The sequence below is a fragment of the Cyanistes caeruleus genome, chromosome 5, assembly GCF_971803275.1.
Source record: "Cyanistes caeruleus chromosome 5, bCyaCae1.hap1.1, whole genome shotgun sequence".
Lineage (NCBI taxonomy): Eukaryota > Metazoa > Chordata > Aves > Passeriformes > Paridae > Cyanistes > Cyanistes caeruleus.
The window spans coordinates 40,024,298-40,047,593 of record NC_141705.1 but is presented as its reverse complement, the minus strand read 5'-3'; the positions used below and the strand labels follow the sequence as shown (position 1 = coordinate 40,047,593).

The 23,296-nt window shown below is 35.0% G+C and overlaps 1 long non-coding RNA gene across 9 annotated transcripts in view; it reads right to left on the bottom strand.

Annotated features, from left to right (window-relative positions):
• The window catches only part of LOC111928362 (uncharacterized), a 178,761-nt gene that overhangs the window by 76,356 nt on the left and 79,109 nt on the right, over window positions 1-23,296 (bottom strand). For 6 of the 9 annotated variants that reach the window (XR_015286682.1, XR_002864056.2, XR_015286688.1 and 3 more), the window contains exons 1-2: window positions 9,283-9,541; window positions 8,901-9,054 (exon numbers count right to left, since the gene is read on the bottom strand). This is a non-coding gene — a long non-coding RNA (uncharacterized LOC111928362). Of the gene's footprint in view, window positions 1-8,900; window positions 9,055-9,282; window positions 9,572-23,296 lie in introns of those variants that run through there. The other 3 variants (XR_015286684.1, XR_015286685.1, XR_015286687.1) reach the window with 3 other exon arrangements.

The following is a 23,296-nucleotide window of genomic DNA, read 5'->3' as shown; positions in this document are numbered from 1 at the left end:
CAGAAGAGACACGTTGACACTTCTTGCAGTAGAGAAGCTACTAAACTTTAGTTAAAGAACTTAAAAGTTAAAGATCTAACCCTGCAGGATATTTTCATCCTAAATTTTGACCACTTTACTGTTGAAAAATATACATAAAGCACATTTCTAAATTCAAAGATTCAAAGGAAAATCACAATGAAGTATGTCATTTACTTTTCTCACTGTTTTTGACAGTAATTTACAGGTCATATTTACAATGAGGGATAAAATATTAAATTTAATTATGATCTTAGTATTAACTTATTGCTTCACAAATATTAATGGAACATTACCCACTGATTTAGAGAAAAAAACTGTCACATCATGTTAGTGTATTGACAAATCCTTCAATTTTAAATTTAAATCAGTATTTCATATACGTACTGTTATTAGTTTATATGAACACAGTAATAAAAAAACTTCTTTAATTTTAATAGGTAATATATGTAATCAATATTTTATTTGTAGTCTATATCTCCCACGTTTAGCTTGAGGAATTTTTTGAGAATTGGATAGTGATTTCATTTTGCATACTGTTTCTAATTATCAAAGACAACTTTATATTTTTTTAAACTATGAAAGAAGCATTTTCCCCCAATTGACTATTGATATAAAGGGAACCAGGCAGTCAAATAAGATGTCTTCAGATATAACTTCTGGACTGTAGAAACAATGAAATGTAAATACACTTACGTTTAATTAACATTATTACACTATCGTTATTCTGAAATATGGACTATATTAGGCCATAGTAATTGCTGTGCTTATCTTACCATGAAATTCCTGACAAAGCAGAAATACATCTATGATTCCACCAGGGATTTTAATTTAATTAACCCTGTGGTGAACAGGATATTGTGTACTTTAGCTTGAACTCCGAGTTAAGCCTCCATTACTTCTCCTCTCTCCACCCCCCACATCTCACCCCCACATCTTAAAAAGAATTTCAGACTCATGATCTCTATTTTTTCATCAGAGCTCTTCTGAAAGGTAGAGGACCACTCTGTGTCAGATTTAGATCCAGAATCAAAGCACATAAGTCTGGCCAGGATAATTGGTCTACACGGTGTTCAATGCCTCATACACTCATGTACTCTTTCAAAAGGGAATGACAAAGCAAATGCCAATTCAAACTGTTACCTGATCATGCCATTTAGTTAAATCAAACATAATGATTGAGCAATAAAAATCAAAACCATGTCTCTTTCTTTTGATCACCCTTACCTTTTATTCACTGCCTAAAATAGAAGCAGATAAGTAATAACCCCATTAATATTATCAATAACAAACACCTCCTTTTACTAATGACTATGTTGCTGTAGTTTTTACCTATAAATTAAATTTACCATTCCTGCCATGGTATTTTAATTCATATGCCCAAAACTGCAAACCATTTTGCAAGATACACATTTATTCCATTTTGTTGTAATCTTTACAGAAGATACAACCTGTGGGAAAAGATGGCAACAGAATCAGTTTATGAAGTGGTATTTATGAAGAGGTTGTAGAAGTAGGGTTTTTTTAATTTGGACTTTTTCTTTACACTCACAAGCTTTTGAAAACCAAGCACACAAAACCAAAAATTGAATGAAATAATATGGATAGTCAAAAATAGCTGGAAACTATTTCAAGCTGTCAGCAGTATTTTAAACATATTTATCATTCATGTGCTACATGATGATCATACACAACAACCTATTCGCAACATTTGCTGCCTTTTGTATCTACCTATATACTTTACATGTAGGGGTGTTCAGAAGAAAATGAACATACACCCGGAAATTAAAGATTTCAGTTGCTACTGCAGATTTTCCCTGCTCTGTGAATGCAATATCAGTGAATGACAGTTCATTCCTATTCTGGTCTACATTGCCAATTAAATCCTTATTTTGAAGAGTCTGAAAAATCAATTAATTGTACAAATTATTCTGAAACATGATCTACATTGCAGGCTCAATTATATAGTGTTTTCAGGCCAATAAATAAGTCACTTATGAATTTCTACTGCTCATACCTGTCTTGTCCCTACACTAAAATGCACAGTGCATTTCCAGTTTGGAAAAGAACAAAAGAAGACAGGCCTTTTTAAGTGGACACACTGGTCCATTAAACATAATCATTGACTGCTCTCATGTGCCAGCCCAAGAAAAAGAAAACTTTCCTCTCAAGTAAACAAACCATTTATGAAAGCTGTGTTAATGTTCACCACTGTACTTCTAAGGATTCCAAAACACTGGGCTTCACAAAATTTTCCCCAGAGGAATGAGGAACCAGCACAAAAGTAAGGAAAACAAAATTAATTCTATTTATCTACTTCTATTTTCCCCAACCCTGTCTTTTAGTGAATGTAATTCAAAAGACATTTTTTCAGCCATAGGACAGAAACAAAAGTTGTTGCTGCATTGCTTGATGAAACACCATGCATTTAAACAGATATGACAGATTATCCCTAACAGCAGGCTGATAGCACAGCTGTACTCCACTCCTTCTGGTTGTTTCTGAGACAATACAAATACCCCTGCACAACATAACACATTATGGGCATGCCAAATGTCCTCTCTGTATAATACATACTGCATAGAAATTCACTTTTAAAACCAAAATAAATCTAAAGCTTCATTCAATCACTTGCTAATAACATTAACTGAAAGTACTAAAATAAAACAAACATTACTAACTGAACTGAAATTATTTTTTATTTTTTCTGGCAGTTACCTAGCATGATTTGGTTGAAAGCAGCTAATTCTTAAAGAATATGTATTTTGACCTAAAGTATTTAGTACATATTATACTGAATATAAATACTAAATATACTAAATATACTATGTATATTATTACATATATCTAATATAAGATGTCATATTAGACAACATGAAACAAAATAAAAAGGAACCTTTATAACCTCCTCCTTAACTGTTCTGGCTTTCAGACAGTGAGATATTTTATTTTCTCTCAAACAACAAGGAAAAAAATTATATCAAAATCTTCTAACTTAGAGTTATGGGAAGCATCCAAATAAAAGTTTTGTTTATTGCTTGATGTATTTTTCCATGTAAAGTCTATATTATCTCCAGTAATGTGAAATGAATCATCCTCAATTTTCCTGTGGAGGAATATTCCCATGCACCAGTACATGCTGGCTTCCCAGAGAAGTTGTGCTGCCTCTATCTGTGGGTATAATCCCTGGACATTATCCTGGACAACCAGCTGTGGCTGATCCTGTTTGATCAGGGTAGTTGGACCAGAGGATCTCAAGAGGTCCTTTCTAACCCAAATCTGTGATGTCAGAAGATGTCAGCATGTCAGAATAGCTCACTGCGTGCAGAATGTAACTTTTAATTTACTTAGTTGTGTCTTAATAGGTTTATGTGCCTTGAGTGACATTTTTAGAATAAGCCCAACAGCTGAACATGATTTTTTGACACCGTTGTCTTTACTGTGCATTTAAATAAAACCACAGACTTTTCTTAGTTTAAGTTTCTGCAAGGGAGAAATGGCTCAAGCAAAGCTAAATGACAGAAATGTGTTTCTCTTACTGTGCTTACCAACTCTCAGTGGACAGAGGGAAAGCTTTTGCAATGTCAAATTTGCAGGTCGCTTGTTTCCTAGTAATTGACATTATGCCACAAGAATCCAACTTGCAGCACTGAATAATTAAAAATTAGTTGCCTGCTATTTAAAGCTCCCAGTGGGAAATACACAGACATGCCTGTACAATGTACTAAGAAATATCAAGCCTTTGGGCTGCATTCAATGTTTGGATTGTGTTTCAGTGGCTTAAAACACAAAGAAGCTTTAATAGAGTTAAATTTGCCATTGACATAAATGACGGTAATTGGGACTTCAAAACAGACATCATAATTTTCCTCTTCTTACAAGTGAAATAAGGGTGAGCAGAGAACTGAACTCTTATGCAGAAATAAAGTCAATCTATCTCCCTTTCCATGGGGAGACATTTTGGTAAGTATAGAAATGATACTGAGAAATCACTCCTAATGCTCAACTTGCCACTCTTCCTAAATGCCATGAAGCATATGATATCCAAAAGCAGTTTTGATTTATTGATTAGGAACTTAAGGTCATGTTATCTCATGGGCTTGTGCAGAAAGGAGTTAGAAATACCATTCTATACAGGAGCTATTTGTCACAGAAGAAGGTTACCACTTTTACCATAATCTAAAGGAAAAATGTATCATTTGAGTTTCCAAATCAGTCTGCAAAAATGATAGAGGGCTGGATGCCTAGCTCCAGAAATACTCCTTTGAAACCTTCTCTTAGGATGTTAATTTAGATTATTTGAAACCTGCTCTCAGATATTTTAAGCGTGTTAATTTAGACTATATATATGCAGATTAGTCCCATTCAGGCATGGTCAGGTGGTCAAGATAGTACTGAAATACATAAAATCCATGGGAATCAATATTAGTCAAATTTGGCAGCATTTTGTTCCAGTTTTTTAAAAGAATATCACAGAATATCCCAATTCAGAATATCCCAATTCAGAAGAGACCAATCATCAGAATCATGTGTCTCCTTATTTTACACAGGTTGAAAAGTTGAAAGAATTGTGATCTTTACAGTAAATCAAGAACTTAACTTTTTAAAAAGTTAACTTTAAAAACAAATGTCTATTTTCATTTTTCCTAAGTGCCTGTTACTTCCTCAAACCCATACATTCTCAAAACAAGCTTTTTGAATATATACATTTCTCACAGAAGTAGCTATACTTTAAGCCCAGAAGGACACATTTCAAGTATTTTTCCATCTTATATCTGATATTTCAGACAATAGATTTTCCTTTGTTTTCAAACAGCTTTTAGGAGTCTTAATTAATTTCTTTCTGGGTCTTGAAACTTAGGTATATATTTCTATTTTTTGACCTGAACTCATCTTGATGTTAGAAGACAAGAAAAGCAGATGAGAACAGATTGTCTATGAATGATTTTCTTCCAAGTCATGAAAGCAGGTTATGAATTAATTATTATTGCAGCTGAGCAACAAGGGGGCATGACAGTGCTTTTTGAAATAATAGGAAGTTATGAAATAGGAAATGATGAAATGAAATAATGAAATAGGAGAAGGTTGAAATAATTTTTCCTCAGAAAGCCAAAAATCTAAGTCACGTGACAAATTTGTGTCATCAGAAGTAGGCCCATATTCAGGAGTCATATGCAAGCCACATTACAAAAATATGTATAAACAGAGACAGTTCTTGGATGCAAATGCATTCACTATTAGGATTACTACAGTTTGGAGTCTACACATGTACTAGATGTCTAATTCCTACTATTTCCATAAAAATCAAACATTAGTAAGCATTAGGTGCCAGACTTTAGTTCCAGCCAAACAATGAGATTCCCATCCCTTCCTACATGCCCTGTTGAGGGGCTCTACCAAACCACTTCAGTGCCCCAGTAGATCACTGCATTTATGCAAAGAAACACAGGGCATTCAGAGAATAAAATCTATTGCTGTCTTCAGGGTTTTTCTTCAGGTTGTACTGCTAATCCTACCTAATGTCTAGAGAAGGTCTGAGTGTTTAGAAAAGCTCAACATCGGCTCATACTTACTCCCTTAGAAATCAGCTGAAAAGTCTTACTCTGCCAAAAGGAGATGCAGAGATTTTTACCAGAATAAACCCTAATAACTAGAGCAATAGGCCTATGACAGTAGTGTTGAATTCAGCATAAATCAACACCTGCTAACTGCCAAGTCTCTTAGTTTGTCCATCTGTGCTGTATGACTAGATAAATATCCTAAGTCACTCTCAATATTTTAGGCTGGCACAATGATTTACGACAACGAAGATTAAGGGCCGACAGGTGGGGGAAGGATATAAAAAGATATGCTTTGCTTTTGTGTACATCTCAACTTGAAACATAAGTACAAAAATAAATATATTATCCTTATTTTATAACAATTTTTCTTTTAATGCTAAGATTTTAAATCATGCTTGAAGACATTGAATCTACTTGGTTTATATTTTGTTAGAAGCTCTCAGAGAATGTCTGTGATTTTAAAAAGACTGTTATAGTGTTCTTCAACTAGAAGCTTTATACATTTTTGGAATTCCTCTCCTTCAGGGAGAGATCAGTGAAAGGATGATGTGTGAAAACATTGGTACCTGTTGTGAGAGCTAACTTACTGAAATACCTCTATTTTTAGCAGAGATTTGTTTTCTTGTATGAATAAAACTCTAATGCAATTTACTAGGAATTAATAATTCTAATCTCAGTTTCTCTCTGCCTCCAGATTTAATGGCTAAAAGGGGACTTGGTGGAAAGTAAAAGAAATTCCACACAATCTATGACCTTAGAGGAAATGTCAGATGAAATCATCAGTATCTTTACATTCTTTCCTTGCATTTAGTTTGTGCCTGAGTTTCCAGTAACGTCTTCATGGATGGAATTGGTCAACAGACACAAATTAAAAAATATTAAATTCTATGTCAACATGAGAAATATTTTTACTATGAGAATGGTCAACAACAATAGGTTTGCCCAGAGAAGCTGTGAATTCTCCCATTTTAGAGATATTCAAAGACTGACTGGATGAATCCAAGACAATCTCATCCTCTGACCCTGCCTGAGAGGCAGAAAATGTGGTGATCTCAAGAGGTCCCTTCCAAACCTCAGAAATTCTGTAATTCGGTGAATTTCAATTGTGTTAGCATGAGAGATTTAAAATGTTCAGAATACATGATCATGTTCTGATAAAGACAATTTTACATTTTTCTATGACACATAACACTTGAGTTTCAATACAGAAACTCAGAGGTTAAGTAGATCTCACATTAAATGAGAGAGAAAAATGAAAAATGTTAAAAAACCCCAACTCACAAAAAAAAAATTAATGAAGACTACAAGAATGAGGAACTCTGAAGTCCTGAACTCTAATGAATTCCTTGCTTCCTTTGCAGTCCTTGCTGCACATCACGTCTTAAAAAAGACAAAATTTAGGAGACACAATTTTAGTTTTTCTGATTTGGATGAGTGGCATTTGAGTTTCCAGTGTGAGTAGTCTTTTAAAAAGCATAAGAAATACTTTCTATGTGTGTATGGCTATGACCTAAAAAGGAAGTGTCTCCTCTAAATCAACCCACACCAGGTTACTAGTTTTGCATTCCATTTAATTCTTGGCAATGAATTTATCTTATGACAGAAATTTTGTTTTCTTCTTCTATAGCGATATCCTGACTTTCTAAATAACAAGTGAAATACCAGAACTTATTTAGGTCTCTTGAAATAATTATACTGATTTTTATAAAATAAAGAAGCTGCATTCTAACTGCCTAGGACTAACCACATTTTGGAGACATAGAAATGGTCTAGCCAGATTTTTCCTTAACCCACTGAGGCGTAGGAAGTGGACCATGAATGTTGGGATCCTGCCTACTTTTCAGGATTTAAGATCACAGCAAATTATTTTAAGAATAGAGCTTGTTCAAACTTTTCTATCCAAGATGGTCTGTTACAAAGTCTACCAATTAACAGAAAAAAAATCCCAAACCCATTTTTTCCCATGTGGAGAGAGCAAATCACCACTGTATACATTCCATATATATTTTTAATAAGAATTGGTTAAATTAACATATTCTGTGCTACTTTCAAAACTATAAGTAACTTTTTAAAACCAACCTTAACTCTTCATTGCAAGAAACTTAGAGAAAATGCAATAATTAACCATGATTCATCAGCTAAACTAATATCTAAAAATCAGCTGAGAATATTGGTTACAGATGGATATTTAACATTGTGGACTGACATTTTACCTTACATACACAGAAGCATAAAATTCAGAAATGCCATGGAGATTTGACAGAGTTTAGCAATACAGGGACCAAATGAAATTAATTACACCTGCAATTAATATTTTTCCATATAAACTGAGCAAGTATTATAGAAGTTATTGAAGGTGGAAATGTTAATATATTAGATTTACAACTGTATATCAGGAAACACAGGATGTACTTCCAAAAGTACAGTTTTCTTCAAATTTTGCATTAAAGTTGTGATTTGACACAATAGTGCTAAATAATAGAAGAGAAATATAGATAGCAGTAAAGAGGGAACAGTGTGATGAGGAGTCAGCTCTAAGAGGAGAAAAAACCCTGGAAAGTAAAAGGAATTGATGATAACTAATAATATAAAATTGGAAGACAAATAACACTTTCTCTATCAGTACACTACACATGAATAATATATACATACTTTAGACCTAATCCCATCTTCTATATATCATCCAGCTAAAGTAATAAGTAAAAATGCCAAGAACAAAAGGAGAATTATGTTCAACACACTGCTGCATTTAGTATCCCTATTTTTAAAGAAAGAAAAGAAGAAAAAACATTTTTTCAACTGGAAAGATGAAAATTAGGGAAAAAAACCCCTTTTTTTAATCTTCATACAAAGACAGAAACCTGCTGGGCAACACTAAAAAGGATGCACCTGCATGAAATGCGTCAGAATGTAAGTAAGCAAAAATTTGGTAACAATTACTCCAGAGATCATGAATAAGACAGTAGTAGTTAAGGCCCAGAGAAACAAACTACAGAGATGGAACAAAAATCCCCAACAAATTAGGCACATAGGAGTCAGCACAAAAAAAAGTGACTGAAGGAAGACGAGATGTGACAGATATAGATGTAAGTAAAAGAAACAATATCATTGAGCAAGATGTGAAAGTAGTCCCAAAGTGAAACTGAAGCTCTACTCAAAAACTGAAGTAAAATAATATAAGGGGTGTAGAAAAGTATTTTCTGTAAGATGTCATTTAAATAACTAAAAAGAAAGCAATAGAAGTCGTATAAAAAATAGGAAGATCAGTAATTTCAGTTTCAAGATGTAACGGAAAATGGGAATATGAACATTTTCACCCACCTTTGTGGGCTGTCTCTTAGGTTTGACTTGTAAATCAATAGATGGTAATCAATTCATCACTAGAAACTGGAGCTAATCAGACATTTTCCACATTTTTCTCAGTTGAACCAGTGGCATTCCTACAAACTGCAGATACGAACGAAGATCTATCAGGCTAGAGAGAAAACACAGAAATGAATGTGGTTTCAGACTTTCAGTTAATGTACCTCCATCCTAAGTAAGTGAAAGATTCATGTTGTGGTCCCTGCCACAAGCAATATTTGACCTTTGAAAAAAATTACTTTCTACCAGATGAACAAGAGATCATAGAGAAGCAATTTAATGTCCACAGCTATTCTACCCTCAAAGATGCACTGTTTAAAGCTTCCCTTGACTTTTTTACCTTCATTGAACTCCAAAGTCTGAGAGAGAAAAGTTAAATAAGACACCAATGTGCTTAACTCCTAGACCCAGCAATTAAGATCCATGCAGTGGACTTTCCCATTCCCCTCCTCTGCCCCACTGGGATAGGGAGCAGAACTGTAAAAATGGAAAGCTCATGTGTTGCGATAAGAACAGTTAAATAATTGGTACAAGGTGAAATTATGATGATAAGAGCAGGTGTCGTGTTGAACTAATATGTTTATATTAGTGTTTATAATGGTTTTTCCCTGTGCCTCCCCCTCGGTTTTGTGAAGTTGGTTCCTTCCCCTTGCCCCACCCCTTTGCTCTCATCCCATTGGTTGTAATTCTACTCTTCCCCGCCCCCTTCCCCCGGTATAAAAGTCTCCACCACTGCCCGCCTGCTCTTTCTCCCTGGAGAGATTCTGCAAAAGGCTGGGGTAGTGTCTCGGAAAAGAGAGCCTCCTTCATCTTTTATCTTTGTCCTTGCCAAACCTCCTCCCACCCCTGGTGGACTGGAACTCGTCGGGCGATTTCCCTGGTCTGGTTTGGGAGCAGAGGGATTACGGCAAGCAGGAAAGGGGAAGGAGGAAGGAATAATATGCCGTAACCATCACCACCTACTGACCAGTGCCCATCGCATCCCTGAGCAATAATTGTCTGCTCCTGGCTAACTCCTCCAGTTTATACACTGAGCATGATGCCCCAGGGTATGGAATATCCCTAATGCCAGCGTGAGTCCCAGCTGTGCTCCCTCACAACTTCTTGTGCACCTCCTCACTAGCAGAACATGAGACAGTGAAAAGTCCTTGATTTAAGGTAAGGGCTACTGCGCAGCAACTGGAATATCAGTATCAACAATACTCCTGTACTAAATCCAAAAATCACGGCATTGTTTCAGTTGCTCTGAAGAAAATTACCTCTATCCCAGCCAAAACCAGAACAGAAACCATGTAAAGATGAAACATTGATTATTTTGACCATCAGAATGAAATTAGAGTGCAAAGAAGAAAAACTGCATTAATTAATAAGCAGGAATTCACTTCTCTGTCACTTTTCTGAAAATCATGTAAACGGTTTTGAATAATTTTCTCTTTTATTAAATCGGTGACTTTTATGAGTGGCTCAGCATCTACAAGTCACAACTATAATAATCATTCTCTGTGTCTGATGAACCAAACCCGTTGGGAAGTTCAGTCTCGCTTTTTTAAAGCAGATTGCTTTATTAAAGAAGATGATGAGAAAGATGATCCCATCTAATCTATGTCTATGTGCATTCTTATCCTTCTTAATCAGACCTGGAAAACTAACCTTGAGTTTATTAGTGTGGCCCTTACAGTGTGACAGTTTTACTATTTTTAACAGTTGCCTCATTGCCATAACCCACAGGGCTTGAAAAGCCATGAGGAAGCCCCAAGACAACAATCTGTTTGATTAGGTTTACCAGCAGCCTAGTTTTGTTTCGAAATGTAATAGTGAGAAAATAGTAATGTAAGAAAAAAAAATCTATATTTTCTTATTTGTATCCATTTTCTTTATTACTTTCTTTATTTCCTCACTATATATATATATATATATGTATATCCTTTTTTCCACTTGAGAGATTTTTGAGAAGGTATGATCGCTTTGTCCTGTGATCCAGAACACTCAGAACAATTTTTTTCAGTCTGTGAACTTATTTTGTAATACTGTAATTCAAAAGCGCATTATTAAAACAGAAACACAACAACAAAAAAGGAAAAAAACCAAACAACCCCCTAAAAAACAAATACACGAAACCTCAAGCCATTCCAAACATTAATATTAGTGTGGTGTTCCAAAGCACAGTCCTTATAGTTCCCTGAATTAGTCTCAGATTAAGAATGTACATACTATAAAATTCTCTTTAGGTATTACTGATATGTTCTTTGTTCTCTCTCTAAATTTTTGGTTTCTTTTTTTTTTTTTTATCATTCTCATATGATTACATAAATACTATTTTATTTCTAATACATAAAGTGATTTTGTTCTTCTGTAGATCAACCTAGCTTCAAACATGAATTTTTTCTTAGTGTGTATTTTCTCTGTACACTTCCAGACATCACTTTAATCTTTTATTTCCTGTATCTTTTATTTACAGCCCTAACAGTTTTATGAGTGTGAAAAAAGTTTGCTTCATTTCTTGAGAAAAGACTTTTATTCATACATCTTTCATACTGCAATCACTGCTGTCCTCAGCTATGGAGAATCTTGCTGACAATGGGCTAACTTTTGACCCAGACATATGCTTCCACTTTGCAACAAGAGTTATTTTAAATGCTATTTCTGCTCTTCTGAAAAAGGTCACTCAATCCAAAAAGCTGGTTTGAACAGTTTGCATGTGGTTAAAAGATAAATAGAGTTTGAATCACCTGGGAATAAAAGTCTTCTTCTGTAGGCTCTCTTGAGCTGAAAGACTGAATCCAATTTTGTTTTCACATTGCCATAAGATAAATGTGTTTTGAATGCCATTTAAATTAAAGAGAAGTAGTTTGTTTTTTTTCCTGTAAGAAAATGTTTTGTGCTTTTCTTCTGGCAGCAACTCATTTTCTTAAGAGCTCTCACTTTTCAGAATCAACATGTAATAAGAATTCCTCTGTGTTGATAATATTGGTGTAAGCACATTTGAAAGACAATGCAAATTCTTTTTAAGCTTTTTTTTTGTTATTCTTAATTTGATAAATGGTTCTTGTCTTATAAAAAATCTTTCTTTTCCCATTGTCTTTTCTTTCTCTGGTTTTTACTTTTTTTCCCCCCACACAGGAACAGAGAATTTTCTGCAACAAGAAATAAACATTTCCTAATAAAATAAAACAGCTTCCTCTCATTCCAACATTCAAAATAAACATTTTTTTTTTTTTTTTAGAAATAGAGACTTACAACTTGTTCTGTGCTGTTTAACAGGAGCCTTATCCTGTCTATAACAGCAAATGCATTTCATAGAGGCAAATTCAACATCTGAGATATTATCGACTGAATTTTTAGGAATAATAGCATTTAATAAGCTGATCAGTTTCATCATGAATAGTCCACAGACTTTTCCTTTTCTTAAACTCAGTACTAGAAATATTTTTTTTCCATTGATATAACTTCAATTCTCTCATTTCAAAAGTAATTTTGCCATTCCATTTGCCATGTATAAGTATACAGAGCATGTGGGTGGGGGGTGAAGAATCAAAAGGGTAAAAGTGAGAAAACTTGTGGGTTGAGACCAAGACAGTACATTAATAATAACTATTATTGTTATAGCAACTTGTAATGAAAAATGAAAATATCAAAGAGAGAGAAAATAAAAGCAAGAAAGACAAGTAACAAAAATTAAAAATATTCCTCACCACCAACTGACTAATGTCCAGCTAGTCCCTGAGCAGCAGGACCCCACTAATTCCCTTTGTTTTATTGCTAAGCATAATGCCACAGGTATAGAATATTCCTTTGGTCACTGGGTTTCAGCTGCCCAGCTGTGTCCTCTCCCAACTTCTTGTGCCCCTGATTCCTTACTGATGGGTGCAGTGAGGAACAGAAAAGGCCTTGGACCCATAAGAACCTTGCTCAGCAATAACAAAAACATCTCTGTATTACCAACAGTTTCCCCCAAAGTAGCTACTGTGAAGAAGTTAACTCTATCCCAGCCAAAACTAGCACGATACCTTTATTTGTACATAGCTTTAACAAGCCAGGCTTTCACTTGGACTCACTGAAATTCTTCCTACTGTTTGACTGAATTGCACCAAGTTATTTCACTGAAGTAAATAAAAGTCATACCAACCAAATTTGACCCCTAATATTTCCATTTTTATCCATTCTTTGCAGCTCTTGCTCCTCCACTTCACCATGACTGAATAAAAATTGCAAGGCTGCATTTTCTTGTGGAGCACCAGACTGGGGCAGGGTCAAGATCAAGAAGCTGATATGAAAAGCAAAGAACACACAACACACCATACCCACTTCAAAGTTTAGTGAATGCCTTTTAACTCTTACTTGTTATCAGACAACACAAAGAATATTAGGTAACAAAGTTGCATGCTGCAAATTGCTCCAGGCAATTAAAGTCCCAAGCGTCACACTGAGACCAAACCAGTACTGTGGCATGCATATCCTGTCTCATCTCTGCATCATATTTATCTTTTTTTTATATCTTTAAAGTTGGTTTTATGCAACCTAACATCTACTTTCTGGCACCTTATCAAATGTGTTTTTAGGCAAAGGTAATTTACAATGCTGTTCACTTCACATTACAAGCTTAAAAGTTTATATCTGAGTCTAAAATCCCCAAAATAAATCTTTTTGAGGGTTTGAGGACAAATATATTTCCCTTCTGTGAGGCTCTCTGTTAAACAAAAACCTCAGAATTATATGAAGGTAGACAGGTTTCTGTCCAACAGAAATGTTGTCCTGGTTTTGCAATTGAATGGTGCAATTTGATCAAGAATTGTCAGCCCATACTGACTTTTTGGTATGTACATACATGTATGGGGTTTTTTGTGCCTAAAGATTGAAGAGATCTCTCTGCTCCTCTGTCACCTGTTTAGCATCTGACAGTTAAGATCAGTTGTTCCACTGCTCATTACCTGTTACTGAGACCTACCTCTGATCTATTACAGGTGCAGAGTCCATGATTTTGCGAGGCACTCTACCTACCTACAGCATATAGCATATTGCCTTATAAGGCAAATGTAAATAAATTCACATTCTGCTAATTTGTTATCTGCAGCTTCAGCTGACAGAAGCTACAGTGCACATCTCTTCTAGGACTCCCATATATTTCTTTCTATAGTGTTATCTCAAGACTTTTTTTTGTCATTCTGAGAACTGTTTTATGTTTGCAAAATATGTTTGGCAAAACACTCAGCATTTAGAAATGCATAGTAAAGGTTACGTATAATATCAGACATAGTCATTTTACTGTTGTTAAACTTGCTCACAGAGATGTAGAATTTCAAGTTTGTAATAACAAAATTCATACTCAATGTCCAGTTCTTTAGAATTAAGCCTGAAACATCTGTTTTTCCTCAAACATTTCAAGGACATGGAGATAGAGTATTTCTTACCCACAGACCTTCCTATCCACAATACATGTACAGAATCTATGTAAACTTCAAAAGGAATAAATCTAAAAGATTTGTTCCATTAGTAAAGCTTAAAATTCCTACCAAACAACAACAGAACCAACAATTGAATCACTCAGTCTTTGGGAATACTTCAATCATATTAGACAAAAGTTTAAACTGACTTCCTTGTCTAATGCTTCACAACTAATTCTCTTCTATCTGTGCATTGCAGCATTTAAAACTTCAAGGAGAAAATCAAACAAGCAAACAATCCATTCTATATAAGTACACAAGATTCAATAGCAGAAAATGTATTTGTATGTTTCGTAGAATTAGATCTTCTTTGAGGGTACTGCATGTGTAACAAAGTTATCTGAGTATAGCTTCTAGGACATGAAAATATTGTAGCAGGCTGCCGGAGTCTCAGTGGAAGAGGTTTTACCCTGCCTACCAAGACAACAATAATTGTCCCCACTACACCAGGGAAGCTGTAGAGCACAGAGAACAACTGGAGACATGGATGGGCAGCTCTGGGGACTGAGACAACTACATAAGATGTCCACAGCAACCAAGGGGACCAAAACCAGAGATGAATGAAACAGCAGCCATCTCATAGTTGTGTATCCTAGCATAAGCAAATAAACAGTAACCACCCAAGGTTTTATTTTAATATGTTTCTGCTATTTTTAGCAGTAGAGAACAAGTATTTAATAGTATTATCTCAGACACTTAATATTTATTTATTCCCAAGAAGCATTTTGCTTAATATAAAATAAAAAACATAAGATCACAACAGGGTTACTCACAGATATTCACCACTCCCAAACCTCCCTCCAACTCCATTCAGAATGGATGAAAATAATAACAATCATAGCCTGTGTAAAAATCATGAGCCTATACTGCAAGCATCTTACTCTTTCCATATGTTTTCCCCTAACATCATGTTACCAATCTTCTATACTATATAAGAAATTCAAAATTCTGAGAGCAAATACTAACTCTTGATTCCAAAAATTAGTTAGTTTTGTTATAGATTTTGTCAGGAAAATGACAAGGACTAGCTACTACATTTTCTATGTTTACAGAATGACAGTGGCATAATAAATCAGATGAGAAAAACTTTTCAGATTTCACACTGAGTGAATGGAGCATTCCTTCAACTTAATAATGTTTTCTGATAGAGTCAATTGTTAGCAAAAAATAAGGAAAATGAAAACTTTAATCCGTATCTAGCAGCAATAAATAGATGTGAACACAATACAGTGTGTTCCTCCTCAGCAGCACTGTGTTAAAATTTGCCTATGGAAAGAGATCTAACTGCTTTGCAAGATCCTCTATAGAGCAGAGCAGAGCAGAATAGAAAATTGGGATGGGATGGAATAGAAGAATGGAATGGAATGGAATGGAATGGAATGGAATGGAATGGAATGGAATGGAATGGAATGGAATGGAATGGAATGGAATAGAATAGAATAGAATAGAATAGAATAGAATAGAATAGAATAGAATAGAATAGAATAGAATAGAATAGAATAGAATAGAATAGAATAGAATAGAATAGAATAGAATATTTCAGTTGGAAGGCAAAATTAAAGCATGTTATTAAGGATATTATCTAACAAAAACAACATTCAAAGCTTGCATTCCCTTTTTCTGATTATGCAAAATATGATTCATAGGTAGATAAGTATTTCTACTCATAGCTAGCATAGCTTTCCATGAATCAGCAAACCATCTCTCTACGTACAAAACCAATCCTTTTCTTCAAAGCTATTCTCTTTGCAACTGTTTTTTAAAAGCAAGTGCAGCTGTCCTCCAACCTCCCCAAAACTGGTCACAGAACACCTCTTACACATGTATTTCTCACAGACATTGCAGATAGTGTTTGTCTTTAAAAAGAAAAGGATACACAAAGTAGTTTTAAGGGTTCTAAACCTCAAAATATTTGTTCTATTTCATAGCTGCTTTGCTTGATCTGTATGCAGTTTTAATTTCAAAAGGTGTAAAGTGCTTGCAACTGCAATTAAAACCAGCAAAGACTCAGTGTGCTCATCACTGAGAGAATTGCTGTTTGACTGCTGTAAGATTTTTAGTCTTACAGAGCAATTGTAAAATCACTTAAGACTGTTATTCCTTCTTTTTCTTCCTTATTTTTGTTCTCAAATAGCAAGCTGGTAATAATCCTTCTTAAGATTAATGTGAAAATACTTCAAGTTTTGTCCTTAGTGGAGAACAGAATCTGTACCACACAGTACAGGAAGCATGTAAGGAGAAAACAAGAAAACTAAGGGCATTATTTCAGGTATTAGAAACAAAATTGCTATAAACTCACACTGACTTAATATGTAACTACTAACAATTTCTGAGTGAAAGATATGAGTTTTCCTCCATTTCATTATTTCCTTTATTTTCACCTTTTTTATTTAATATATTGATAAGCATCTCTTTTGTATGGCCTCTATCCCTCTAACACAACTTGATCTCCTGCTTCTAAAATCTAAATAGGCTTGTGGAGACTGACTAAAAACTGGGACAACTTCTACTTGACAAACTTAATGAATAAAACTCACATAATACTCATACAAACATCAACTCCAGTTCTGCTGAATTGTTTGCTCACAAATATAGAGAGTATTTGGAAAGCTAAGTATGGTTTTCTTCTGAATACATACATTTGTTCACAAGAACTTCAACTGTGAACTGGCGAGAATATCTCTTATTTTTCCTTGGCAGTAGCCTGGCAGCTTGGGAACTGGATAGCACAGCCTGCACAGCATTTACAAGGTTACTAGAAGGAGCTGTGAAGAAACACACACAAACAGTGAATGTTTTTCACTTCAGAGAGGGTGCTTAATTGTAGATCAATTAAATATGCAGCTGTAAGTTTTGTGTAGATGTGACAAAATGTATGACAGTGTAGGAAAACATTATTCCAAGCACTTGCACAGACCCTAAATAAAGTAGAAATGGGATCAAAAAAGGTATTCTCTTGACTGCAGTCAGTAGACTTGAAGAGTAACTTGCAAAGTATTATTTTCATATTAGACAGACAATCACTGTTTCTGAAGCTGACTGCAGTCTAGTGCATAGCTCACGTTTTCTTCCCATTATCCACTAAATCACATAAAGCAAGTGAAACCCTCTCAAATCTCCCCTAGTATTATCTATACATACATCTTTCAGCACAAATTTGATGCACCATATTATTTTATGGTAAGCCATGCCTTCAACTGGCTGAAAGCTCCAAACTTTTCCAGGAGCCAAATAGTTCAGAGCTGCTAAAATATTTTTCCCAGCAAGGGTTTTTCAAACTCAGGAGCCAAGTTACTTTAACTGACTTACGGAATTACACCACTATTGAAGCTCATCATCAGCATTTCAAACAAATGAGAACCAAAGTGTTGCGTTGTCCTTAAGAACTGGACTAAGTAACTAATTTGGTTTCATGGCACAGCATTAAGATGCTGCCTTTAAAAGAAAGAATCTTAATTCTCTGGGACACATGTACTGTGTGAACTAGGGACATCACAGTTTGCTGCTCACAGCAGGACTCAGATGCTGCCTGGTTAAGTAAAAATCTTAGCTGCACATTCTGCTACAAATCAACCAAATGCTGCTTCTACTGCAGCAGGCATATAATCTTGCAAATGAGAATGGGATGCTAGTTTTGGAGCAGTGTTTATGAGTCTTTTTGCAATAGATGGAGATCATACATCATTTTCTACATGTCACTCAGATTCTGTTAAAAACATAAATTACTACTTATCCGTAAAACAAAAGAAGGAAATCTATTTTATTATTCCCCTGGAAAATCTAAACAAATTATGCAACATCACACTTCCACCTACTAGAAAGCAATAAATTATGTATGTAGACAAGGAAATAAGAGTAGAAGTATCAAAGAAGAACAGAATATATCATAAAAATGCTGTTCATACTACAAGACATAAGGCTTTATCAGTTTTTCTATTCTGATCTATTATGCCCTAGGGATCATCTCAGCCTCAGAGCAATTCTTTTCAGTTAATGTATAACTCTAAAGTGGATGGGCTGTGGGGGTTTCTTTTGTTTTGTCCATCCTGGTAACCAGAAAGGAAATTATAAATGTCACTGTAAAGGTACCTGTATTGGTGAGGTACAATGGGTACTTTCCTCACAAAAAATCTCCAGCACAAAAATATAGTTAGACTAAGGCATAAAGGCCAGCATTACCAGATACTTAGGGTTTGAGTAAAACTACCAGGTAGAGGCTGGGAATTACTTCAAGATGCCCAGTACAGGATATCAACTACATGCCTGAGAATTTCTGAGTGAAGGAGTGACACAATTAACTGACTAAATTTCTTTGTCAGGGAAAGAAGTAGCTACTCACAAATTTCCCATTACTTTTTGATACCCAAGCAGCTCAAATTCATCAGTTAGATGTATCAGGAATACATCGGTGGGATTTGGGGGTGGGTGTATTTTCTGAAAAGGGAAAAAAAACCAAAACATGTTCCAAAATATTGGCCTAAGTCAATACTGCATGTCTTTTTAATTTTTTTTTCTCTTTTGTCTAAAACTGCTTGAGTTGAACCTGGTTTTTCACAGGGTAAAAGAATCTTCATTTTCTTGAGAGGGAGTCATACATGGTGCCAGCGGCTGTTCTGAAGTAATTTGTTAATGGACATTCAAAGCTGTTCCTCATTCTTCAGATACATTCTTTGGCTGCATTAGTCAGCCCAACAAGGGTGTAGCTATCAGTTAGGAATTGTACAGAAGCTTACTGCAGTGGTTTCCTACAATTGGACTGTTGTGCCAAATGACAGAGCATAAAGCAGATCTGAGTCATTTGGCTCATGCCTGTTGCAGTTGCTTTCATCTGCCTAGACTCATCTGTTTCTTGCACAACATTCTGAAACTCTTCAAGCTTAATTCTCTTTACTATTAGTTGTGTTACGAGAAAGCTGCAAAAATCCCACGTTCACTTTTCACTCTTGGATAAGTTGCTGTAATAGGAAGGCAGAAAGCAGGCTGTTAATCACGCTGAAACACCTCTAAACTGAGACAGCTTTGGCTAATGCAGGCAGTGCAATTTTCTGCCTAATGGTGAGCTACACTTTGCAAGAAAGAGGGATACAGAAGATTTCTCAGGTTTAGGGCATTTAGGCATTGCATTTAGGGCAATAAAGTCTGTTAACAGAGGACATTTTTTCTTAGTTACCTTTATATTTATGTTTGTGAGGTTTTTTCACAGTACATCCAATCACACTTTTACATAGATTGCACATTTTCCTCTATACCATTTCAGAAAACAAATTAACATGAAAATGTATGATTTGTGAATAACTTCCTTTTGATTAACACATCCCTCAATTTTTAATTTATTTACAGAAAATTCTTAATTGAAGACCATGTTGCCTCATCCAGATTTCCTTATAATTTATCATAAACAAGTTATTAAAGACGTTAAAAAATTAGAATAATAAATGCATATTACCATCTCTCTAAGTTCTTTACTTCTGTAATTCCCCTTTCCTACCTTATTCCACCTACCTAGAGAAAATGATATGATATACACAGTATATGTGCTCTCACTTTGTCCTTTAAGTTTCTCTGAAAAGAGTGACTGGGTTAAAAGAATTTCCTTGAGGAAATGAGGCTTGGTCTTACTTTAGGTAGAAGCTAAGAGCTTGATTCAGAGGTTACAGAGTGTAGCAAGTGAAGAGGAAGCCTGCAGGGGAGGAAAAAAAAAAGAAAAATAAAGAAAGAAAAAGGATTTACAGCCCAGTATTAGAACAGGACAGAATGAACCTTCCAATGGGCTGGTGGTGAGGACTGAGTGTGCTGTAACACAGAAAATCAGGGAACTGGTTGAAATCAAGCCCTGAAACAAGTTTCCCTTCTGCTAGCTAACTGTGAGCACACCATCCTGTATAGAATTTCGTACAGGACTTAATACTGAGCACACATGACAAAGCAGTCCTCACAGTACATCAAAATATCTACAAAGAGTGATTTCCACTAAATAACTGTTAAAATAACTGTTATGCAAAGTACATATAATAATTCCCTATTCCATTTACTCCAAATTCAAACAATCTTTTTTTTTTTTTTTTACAGTTTCTTGATTTTCTTTCTTCCCAATCTAGTGAGATTAGCTCAGTTGGTTAGAGCATGGCACTAATAACACCAAGCCTGGGGTAACAACCCTTCTATGGGCCATTCACTTAAGAGTTGATCTTGATGACCCTTGTAGGTCAGTCCTATTTTAGAATATTCTGTGATCTGGAAATAAATTCCTAATTGCCACAGAGAGGAGGGCATAAAATTTTTATTTTTTTTCTTTTTTAAGCAAAATAATTACTGGAAAAGCTATCAGTCTTTCCTTTAATAATTTATTCCTTATCCTGAATCAGAAAAGAGCCATCAAGAAAAAGATGAGAAGTCTTGAGGTGTTATGAACTTCTGCTAGTCCTTGCATCCATATAAGATGAAGAAAGAGAATAAAGAAACCTTGGAAGAGGAGAACTGCTGATCTCATACTACAAAACATTAATGACTTAGCTAGCTACACTAGATAGTGAACTGTATTTCTGTTGCTTTTTGGAAGAGCTGAAGAAAGTAAAAAGAGTAGTTCTGGAGAAATATGTCCAAAATGAATTGTGTTTGCACTGGGATAAAAATTCATAGCTTGAAGCACACAAAAAATAAACAGTCCAACAGAACTAATATTAAATCTAATATTGGGACAAGCTCCTGTGAGCTATTTGCTACTCTGTTGACATGTAATAGTCTGTTCAGCATTGCAAGTCACATTTTTGCACTACAAATATGAGCACAACTCCTGGGTTAGGTAAGAAAAAATAATTCAAAAATATTATTTCTTTTCTTTGGACTCTGTGGTGCTTTGTAACTTAAACCAATGGACCTTGATTGTCATATTGCCAAAAAGATTTCTATCTTTTGCAGTGTTTGATTGTCATCTAGCCCCTGAACTTCTTGTGCATGGAAAAGCTTTTGTTAGAGGGAAAAATTTCAGTGTATATTTAATTTCTCTAGATTTAAAGAATGGACAGCAAAGGAAGACTACAGGAGCATCAGATGGTAAGTTATAAAAAAGCCCATAACAAAACCTTCAGGACAATTCAATAATTACTATTTGAAATACATCTATGCATGCTCCAATACATTCAAATCAACTTTTTCATCTTAGGCTTAAATTGACTTCTCAAATATATAAATTAATAGTGCTTACAGAACACAGAAGGCAAAGTCTTCTTCTAAAACGTCTTAAACAGAATTGTCTAGTCTAAGGATAATCACTTTTGAATAATTGATTAATAAATAATAAATTACTTATGTATGGTGTCTCAGTTGCTGGGATTGGCTCATATTTGCACAAGTTCTTTACAGTTGGTTGTGGAAATCAGTTGATAGCAAAGGAAGCTCTACAATTAAAATAAATTACTGTGCTCAGGAAAAAAAGGCAGAATATTTTATATGCACATAGACAGTGTGGGGACATCCATTGGTATGAACAACAGCGGGGGAAAAACAGTGACTATTGTTCTCGTAACAGGTTTTAAAGCACACTTTGCTTTTGGGAGCTGGAAAGTCTTCAATTTCCTTTTTAAATAAGTAATTGTCCTAAGAAAAACAGGTTGGCTTAAAAAAGCATGTTGTCAAAGACTTTGGAAGTTTTCAAGCTGCATACTGGCACCCAGGGTTCTAAATAAGTGCATTTCATCACATTGGAAGATATTCTGAAAGCCTTCTTTTTACTTACCAATAGCCCAGAGAATTAAGCAATATTCAACTTATACTACATTAATCAATTCTACTACCTATTTTTACTAGGTACAGTAGGTCTGTTAATGATGCAATAAAATATAATGCACTACAATCATTATTAGCCAGGTATAATGTGACATATAACATTTGCTCCTGAAACTGAGGGTGATATGGAGGGGGGAGAGTTATAATCCTATTTGTAACTTCATGAAACGTGGAAATTCCTCTGATTCCTGCTACTGACACCTGTAAGCTGCCATAAGTAAATCCAAACTATATAGCATGACAAGAACACACAGACACTGGTAAATAAATCGTGTCAAAACACCTTCTATAAACAGCTTCATAAAAATACATAAAATTGTCAGTTATTTTGTACTGCTCCTATGAGAGAAAATGCCTTCAGTTAATGTCCTGGACACCTGCTCAGACTGAGGAAACTGAGATGAAATAGTAGTGTCCAGATGCAAAATTTCTTAATTTTTGACACTATCTGATTAACTTTATGTTTTATCCCTCACAGCAATAACATGAATATATGTAGCTGGGAAAGTTTATACATATGCTTAAGGAAAAGTAATTGAACACTTCATTTGAGTTCATAGTTACCTAATCATCTTCTATAGTTGACTAGGTCATCTTCTATGCTTAGCAGGTGTCATGAGGCATTGTAAACTATTTTTAAATCATTCAAGCCACATTTGGAGCAAGTTGTATAGACAGTGTGAGAAAGGTTCACCATATGTTTGAGAAACCTGCTCAAGTCTCTGCTGAGACCTGCCACATTGATTCACTTTTCACTTATATGACATTGTCTGTTGAGAACATCTGTATCCTAATAGGTCAAACACCATGAATACACTCATTCTTAAATTTAGGAGTCAAGAGCTCCTGTTTTCCTTTGAACATGTCACTGAAGTGAGAACTGGTGACAGACTAAGCTGAGTTTCTGTGCTTTTAACTCTGTAATAACAACACAGCCCAAACCTCCTCCACAAATTTAGTTTCCAGTGGAAGAGCATCAGTAATCTTCTTCTTGACTGAGTAACATCCCCCCTCATCACAAACTTAACCACGTATACATATTATCATCGTTCATTACAAAGCAGAAAAATTTGGATTGGTTTTACCGCCAGGTAATCCCACATTTTTCTCATAAAAATTTTCAGCTTT